This window comes from Ylistrum balloti, unplaced genomic scaffold, assembly GCF_031769215.1.
Source record: "Ylistrum balloti isolate Yb309-2 unplaced genomic scaffold, AGI_CSIRO_Ybal_v1 Utg370568, whole genome shotgun sequence".
In the NCBI taxonomy this organism is placed as follows: Eukaryota; Metazoa; Mollusca; class Bivalvia; order Pectinida; family Pectinidae; genus Ylistrum; species Ylistrum balloti.
This window is the reverse complement of record NW_026782356.1, coordinates 1,155,667-1,165,295: the sequence shown is the minus strand read 5'-3', so window position 1 is coordinate 1,165,295 and position 9,629 is coordinate 1,155,667.

The following is a 9,629-nucleotide window of genomic DNA, read 5'->3' as shown; positions in this document are numbered from 1 at the left end:
TACCGCGGACAAACGAAGTGCACGTGTAATGTATGCAACACATCAACACATCTTTGCCTAATTTTATTCAGGGTTTAAGGATTCTGTCTAAGTATATCAAGGACACGCTATGCCTGAAGTGTATGTCTTTAGATATAGATACTCCATATAGTTATTTGTGATTTGAACGCGATCCAAACTCAATTATCGTTTGTGGCAACGAGGATGTTGAACCTTGATATAAGTAGTGTTCGTTTACGACACCCCAATTTTGTCATCCCTGTACGTTTTTTATAATGTACCATAGAGTCAATTTGCCAAGGGCGTTTACAGTAAAATACAGGATTGGTGAAACGCGGTTAAACAATGTTTGCGTGATTTAAAAAAATCGTCATGGTTACATAGTGACCTAGTCTTATATTTTTGGTGCATTACTGTGACTTTAAAAGATTTCTAAATGATGTCATTATTTCAATGCAAACCACATATACAGACAGATCATGAAATAAATGCGCGTTTATTTCATTCAAGCGTTCTAAAATTATTGTCGCTAGAAGGTTTAATCTTTACACTAAAGTCATTCAACAGATAATGTGTTGTTCTACAGCCGTGATTTTACTGCTCTGTGTAAACAAAAACGATGATATTTCTATATCATATCGCAACAGTGAGTAACATTTTACATTACTTTCTAGGTACACATTCCTGACATCGACCTTGCATATACTGTTCATCGCCGTATTTCAATTACTTACTTTAATGAAAAAAAGATATTTGAAACATTATATAATTTGAATTCTTGATATATTTCAGGGAAGGAGAACAAAATTTGGTGATGTAAATGGTAAGATGAGTAATCATATCTATAATTATTGTAATAACTTGTTGAGGTTTTCCAGTACAGTTACTCTAGAGAATATTTCTATTTTCTATCAACTAATACAGCACTTAGTCGTGAATTATATACACAGCAGCGACTCTAAAGAGAATACAGAAACAAATAACTGCGTTACGGCAGCGACATTCCTTACAGTAACTTAGTAAGTATTCTGACAATGACTATGTCACGGTAATTACTCTGAATGTAAAACAAGTCGAACATTGTTTTTTTAATAAGAAGATATCCATACATCTAGATAACACAAAGCAATTAAGGTAACAAGAATGGTGAATTTTGTTATACTAAGTGAATATGTTATTGATGTTGACAGATATATGACAACATTGACGAAATAACAATAACAACAATTACCGACAGAATCATAATCCAAACTCAGATTCAATAAACTGGGAGAAATATCAACGAAGAAAATACTAACATGACAACATAATGTTAATTCAAATTCATTAAAAATAGAGCAGCGACATCAAAGATAAAAAAAACCAACATGCCAACATTATCAAAACGTAAACTCGAAAAAAGCAAAGCCAAAATATAAACACAAGAACGATTTAAACGGACACTGCTTAAAAAGTACAAGGAGAATAAGACCAGGTGTTCCGGAAGGGTTAGCGTTTTCTGCTTAATTGATGACACCCGCCAAAGTAAATCTTGGTCAGTCCTAGTAAGTAATGTTACGTTCTCAAAGGCGAACAATTTATACAACACTGGAACCATCAGACAAACAAACGAGCATTTTTTGAATAGAATATTTCGCAGTAAGATCACTATTACAACCGTAAAACGTCTTTATGATTTTCATCTCTCTGCAACGAATTTGTCCGTTAGCTGACGTCTTCTAGCATGAACATTATGATAATCAAAACAGGCCCTTGCATTTCGAATCAACTGAGACATGTAAGCACCATAGGTTGGCGATGCAGGAATGTGACTTTCCACAAATGGTGAAATCACACGAGGGGAACTGAAATCAACACGCTTATCATACAACTTGATGGAAGGTGCCCATGTCGATACCCTTGTAAAAAAATATCGAGATAAACAATTGGTGTAGGACAAAACACAAGAAATACCAACATGTCAACATAATCATAATCCTAACTCAAATTCAATCAAACTGGTACAACAACCAGAAAGAACAGCAACATGTCAGCACAATGATAATTATTTAAACATGAATCTTTTGATCACTTTCACTCTCTGCATCCCTTGAACATGGCAGAATTAAAAGCACAAGCGAAGTTATTCTATTGGTTCCATGAGAAAAATATCTGACCAATCACAGGCTGGTACGCTTCTTTTGAAGATTACAAAGGAGCAACACCAAACTTCTCACAGCCATTACAATATACCATTATGGGATCTCATGATTTGTTTGTTGTACATCAAAGGATCAAACTAGTCTTTTCCTCTTGCCCAAAAGGCATCGCTCATGGAACCTCCATGCCATTATATGTTTCAGGGATGCAGAGAGCGAAAAAGGTTATTGTAAACCCTGGAGTATCGAGGATGCCTCTAAGGCTTCAAAATTTAGGCCGTTAGCATCACTGACGAGTCCTTGAAGAAAGAAACAGCGGCATAATGCATTTTAATTCATTGTTTGGCTCTATTGTATCGGACTCTAGATTTGTACGAAAAGGTGTTACTCTTTTATACAATCTTATAGATTAAAATATAGACCTCACCAGTGGTGATTTAGCATCGCACTAGGGGAGGTAACTCTTATTCAGCCTCTAGTCAATATTGAGCAAATGCTTTTGTAGGATCTTATTTGAGTTTTAATTTCATTATTACAATTTCAATTTTATGATACTTTTATGAGTTTTTAATTTTCCAAACCATGGCGGACATAAAAAAGTTTCAAATAGTCTAAAACATGACGTATGAAATCTTGATTACTTTTTATCACATAACTCAGGCAAGTTATATTTTGACATTTTTTTTGAAGTGAAAATGCTGAAGATTCAACACCAACAGCCATTTTGCTGTGCCATCTGTAATTCATTACCCAACGTCCCTGTTACAATTGTAAGCTTGGTTTTTCAGGAATAACTGTTGATTTAGGCCAATGTTAGACGTACCTATTTTTTGGGAAAACTTTGGGAAATCGATGAAATCAATGAGCGTGACAAGTAAACGCATCATGAAGCATGGAATATTCCCCAGATTTTTTGACAACGTTTGTAGAATATTTTCCTGTAATGCTTTAGGATTTTTATTCATTATTATCTTATTTTCCTATAAGAATGAATATGTCATATAAGCCCTTTGAACTTTTGGACGCACTATTTGCTGTCACGGAGACTTACCGTGTTGATTGTTTACACTGTATTCATACTTATTTTGGTTCGTCCGGAAATGACATTTGTGAGAAGTGAATCCAGCGTTGTAGGTAGCCTTTGACTTGACCCTTCCAATATTCGAATCATTTGTCTACTGTCCACTTCCTGTCTCGAGAGCGTTATGAGTATACTGTTATACATTATTACAGGTGGCTTTTGTTGCAACAAAGTAACTACATCCAATTATGTCCATCTTCGATCCCTTTTCACAAATATGGGACTGAAAAGCAAGTTCGCCGGCGAAATTTCCCTGATATATGAAATGCATTACAACCAGTTTGTTTTTCTCTATATTGGTCTATAACTAAGAGTTACCTCCCTTCAACCATAGTTTTGACATTGGCCAATTCAGCAATATTTAGCATATGTTTTGATATTGGACAAGAGTGATTAACGTTTTGTATACTAATGCTAAGAAGGAAGGAGACACGTGTGTGACTCAAATGTTGTACTATACATGCGAATGACCACTAAACATTGCTTTTCCCTCTGGTATAATTACTTTTGTCCGTTTTGAGAAAAACTTATTATTTGCCATCAATTTACAGTAGAAATATATATGATGAAATCACACATTACATAAAACACTTCAGATGAGATCGCTTATCACATGTAATTAATAATACAATCTGGTCTCTGTGAGTGTAACGACATAAAGAATAAAATCAAACCATCTAATTCAAATCTATCTGAACACAGGATATGGGCTGTATGTCTTTTAAATGATTTGTTTTATCTCTGATTAAAATTACTTATCTAATCTTCGTATCTCGACCGTCATCGTCTGTTATGGGAATAAACTGCTGTACTTACTGATACAAGTATAAAAAGTAGTTAAGGAATCTAAGTACTAAATGTGTTCTAGTATTTTAAAAGGAATAACTACAACGTTGAAATTCCCTGTTTCCTATTTTATTGTAATTGATAGGTGAACGAAATATAATGAAAATGTTCTAATAATTTTTATTTATTTAAAATTGATATATCTATGTATCGTGACAAGGTCTAATTAAACTTCAAATTTCCACGAAGTCCATCCTCTCTCGCCTTAATCTCCGCCACCATAAGATTTGCCTCCCCTCGATCATTGATGAATGATACGAAGACAAATCATGGATACCAGAAGTTAAAAAATTCCCGGAAGATAAAATTGACACCTGACCTGAACAGAGCTGTATTTGTAATGGGATGGCCCCAGTTAACGTCTATGTTACTGATAATTTGTTAACTGTAGAAATACATGGTTAACACATAGACAATGAAAATCAGTAAGATTTCCTGAAATGGTAAGGAATGTCAGAACCTATAACTGACAGTAGATTAAATGTATCAAGGTTTATGCCAATATGTGGTTTTGTTGACTTTTTACCTACGATCACTATGAATTTTCTTCAGTTACTCCGAAGCTTTAAAATTTAGACCCTTAGCGTCACTTACAAGTCCTAGAAGGAGTAAAACAGCAATATGATATACCCGAATACCCTTATTGTCTCTACTGTAGCTAACTTTAAAAACAAAGTACAACATAAATATTAATTGTAAGTTATATATATACCAATGTGTTGTAATGGTATTATCGTTGTCATAAAATAGTTGTTTACACCACTTAGTCATAAGTAGTTGGTTTGGATTGTTTATCGAAAACATGAAATATGAGTCATACTTCAACGGCAGTAAGTATAACGTCTATTCATTACCTTATTATTGTAGCCGATTTGGTGTGAACAATGACATTTTCAACAACTAACAATAATTAACCAGTAACCCTCGCCGGACGTAATTTCTTGCCTTACGTCAATCAAATACCTCATTTCAACAACATCTATCGACAAATATATGAAGGGATTGCACAGCAGGCTGTACGCCTACATTAGTCATCTATATGTTAAAGCGGTTAATCTTCAATGATATATGATTATCATTTAACTATTTCTATGTCTAAATCCAAAATTGCTTGTAATATTCAGTGCCACATAGTTTAATTACTAATGGGAATGGTTCTTTTGGTAGATGGAAAACATCAAAGTGTCCCTTTCTTCTCTATATCAGTCAAATGTATCGCCTTTCTCTGTATACATGTTCATTAATAACAGCATTATCATGCACAATTTTAATTAAAGCGTCACGTTATTGTTGTGAATAAGTAAACATGTAATTTATCGGAATTTGTGTGGGTGTGTATAATAAAGAGAACAACTAGACCAGTCTCTGGTCGATGTGTACGGACTTTAAAAAATGACAATGAATGAAACTGGTACGGAAACCAAGCAAGGACAGCGACAACAAAAGACACCTTCTCCATCTCGAGGATGACACTGTAGAATCTCATCTTTATGCACAGGTAATTTTTACGGATATTGTAAACATCGGCGATTATTGAAATAGTTTGATCTCATCCTAATCTCATCTAATCCTATGATATGAAGGAACGTGTATTACTATGGGAACAAGTTTTGATACAATTTACTACCACTGGATCAATAGTATTACAATGTACTACCACTGGATCAATAGTATTACAATGTACTACCACTGGATCAATAGTATTACAATGTACTACCACTGGATCAATAGTATTACAATGTACTACCACTGGATCAATAGTATTACAATGTATTACCACTGGATCAATAGTATTACAATGTACTACCGCTGGATCAATAGTATTACAATGTACTACCACTAAGATTAATAGTATTACAATGTACTACTACTGGATCAATAGCATTACAATGTACTACCGCTAGATCAATAGTATTACAATGTACTACCACTGAAATCAATAGTATTACAATGTATAGTATTACAATGTACTCCACTGGAATCAATAGTATTACAATGTATTACCACTGGATCAATAGTATTACAATGTACTACCACTGGAATCAATAGTATTACAATGTACTACCACTGGAATCATTAGTATTACAATGTATTACCACTGAAATCAATAATGTTACAATGTACTGAGGTAGAAATAAACAATGCTATATCGTATTACCACTAGTATAAACAATGGTATAATGAACTACTGTGGCAATAATATGCTGTAATGTCATATCGTGGGAACAAACATGTAAAACCGCGAGAACAAAAAGGAATTGATTCAATGTTCAACCACATGATCAAACAATGTACACTCTGATCTACCACAGGAGGTAACAATAGTTCAATGATCTACCACAGGAAGTGACAATAGTTCAATGATCTACCACAGGAAGTGACAATAGTTCAATGATCTACCGCAGGAGGTAACAATAGTTCAATGATCTACCACAGGAAGTGACAATAGTTCAATGATCTACCGCAGGAGGTAACAATAGTTCAATGATCTACCGCAGGAGGTAACAATAGTTCAATGATCTACCACAGGAAGTGACAATAGTTCAATGATCTACCGCAGGAGGTAACAATAGTTCAATGATCTACCACAGGAAGTGACAATAGTTCAATGATCTACCGCAGGAGGTAACAATAGTTCAATGATCTACCGCAGGAGGTAATAATAGTTCAATGAGCTACCGCAGGAGGTAACAATTGTTCAATATAATACCACAGGAGGTAACAATAGTTCAATGATCTACCACAGGAAGTGACAATAGTTCAATGATCTACCGCAGGAGGTAACAATAGTTCAATGATCTACCACAGGAAGTGACAATAGTTCAATGATCTACCGCAGGAGGTAACAATAGTTCAATGATCTACCGCAGGAGGTAATAATAGTTCAATGAGCTACCGCAGGAGGTAACAATTGTTCAATATAATACCACAGGAGGTAACAATAGTTCAATGATCTACCGCAGGAAGTAACAATTGTTCAATATAATACCGCAGGAGGTAACAATAGTTCAATGATCTACCGCAGGAGGTAACAATTGTTCAATATAATACCGCTAGAAAAAAAAAAAGATTTTTCAATGAACTATTATAGGAACAAAAATGATTAAACAGGAACAAAGGGACTCAACGTACTTCCGCGAGAACAAACAACTGTTCAGTGAGAAACCAATGATAGAGTATATCAATGTTCTACCGCAGCAACATAACCTGGTTAAATGTTCTACCACGGGAACATAGCATGGTTTAATGTTCTACCGCAGCAACATAACCTGGTTAAATGTTCTACCACGGGAACAGAGCATGGTTTAATGTTCTACCGCAGCAACATAACCTGGTTAAATGTTCTACCACGGGAACAGAGCATGGTTTAATGTTCTACCGCAGCAACATAACCTGGTTAAATGTTCTACCACGGGAACAGAGCATGGTTTAATGTTCTACCGCAGTAACATAACCTGGTTAAATGTTCTACCTCGGGAACAGAGCCTGGTTTAATGTTCTACCGCAGCAACATAACCTGGTTAAATGTTCTACCACGGGAACATAGCATGGTTTAATGTTCTACCGCAGCAACATAACACGATTCAATGTTCTACTACGGGAATACAGCATGGTTCTATATTCTACCACGGGAACATAGCATGGTTCAATAATCTACTACGGGAACATAGCGTGGTTCAATGTTCTACCACGGGAACATTGCATGGTTAAATGTTTTACCGCAGCAAACATAACCTGGTTAAATGTTCTACCACGGGAACATAGCACGGTTCAATGTACTACCATGGGAAGATAGTATGGTTAAATGTTCTACCACGGGAACATAGCATGGTTTAATGTTCTACCGCAGTTACATAACCTGGTTAAATGTTCTACCACGGGAACATAGCACGGTTCAATGTTCTACCACGGGAAGATAGTATGGTTCTATGTTCTACCACGGGAACGTAGCATGGTCAATGTTCTACCACGGAAACATAGCATGATTTAATGTTCGACCACGGGAACATAACACGATTCAATGTTCTACTACGGGAATACAGCATGGTTCTATATTCTACCACGGGAACATAGCATGGTTCAATAATCTACTACGGGAACATAGCGTGGTTCAATGTTCTACCACGGGAACATTGCATGGTTAAATGTTTTACAACGGGAACATAGCATGGTTCAATGTTCTACCACGGGAACATAGCATGGTTCAATGTTCTACCACGGGAATATTGCATGGTTTAATGTTTTACAACGGGAACATAGCATGGTTCAATGTTCTACCACGGGAACATAGCATGGTTCAATGTTCTACCACGGGAACATAGCAAGGTTTAATGTTCTACCACGGGAACATGGCATGGTTCAATATTCTACCACGGGAACATAGCAAGGTTTAATGTTCCAGCACGGGAACATAGCAAGGTTTAATGTTCTACCACAGGAACATAGCTTGGTTCAATGTTCTACCACGGGAACATAGCATGGTTCAATGTTCTACCACGGGAACATAGCATGATTCAATGTTCTACCACGGGAACATAGCATGGTTCAATGTTCTACCACGGGAATACAGCATGGTTCAATGTATTAACACAGGAACATAGCGTGGTTTAATGTTCTAACACGGGAACATAGCGTGGTTCAATGTTCTACCACTGGATTGCTATTATTATTGTTTAATATCTTTAATTTTTATTGATGTGTCTGTGGACTTTTTTAAGTTGTATGGAGAGGGCATTCATAGGCTCTGCCTGTTGCCCAGTTCAATTTGTCATAAACATCAAGACAATAAAATATTCTGAAAAGAAGAAGAAAAAAAAACATAGAATGATTCAATGTTCTACAACGGGAACATAGCAAGGTTCAATGTTCTACAATGGTAAAACTAGATACATTATCATCTTATTCATGTAATATACAGTGTCATCTTATACATGTCATGTACAGTGTCATCTTATACATGTAATATACAATGTCATCTTATACAGGTAATATACAGTGCCATCTTATACATGTGATATAGTGTCATCTTATACATGTGATATACAGTGTCATCTTATACATGTCATGTACAGTGTCATTTTATACATGTAATGTACAGTGTCATCTTATACGTGTAATATACAGTGTCATCTTATACATGTGATATAGTGTCATCATATACATGTGATATACAGTGTCATCTTATACATGTAATATACAGTGTCATCTTATACATGTGATATACAGTGTCATCTTATACATGTCATGTACAGTGTCATTTTATACATGTAATGTACAGTGTCATCTTATACATGTAATATACAGTGTCATCTTATACATGTGATATACAGTGTCATCTTATACATGTAATATACAGTGTCATCTTATACATGTGATATACAGTGTCATCTTATACATGTAATATACAGTGTCATCTTATACATGTGATATACAGTGTCATCTTATACATGTGATATACAGTGTCATCTTATACATGTAATATACAGTGTCATCTTATACATGTGATTAACAGTGTATACATCTTTATACATGTGATATAGTGTCATCATATACATGTGATATAC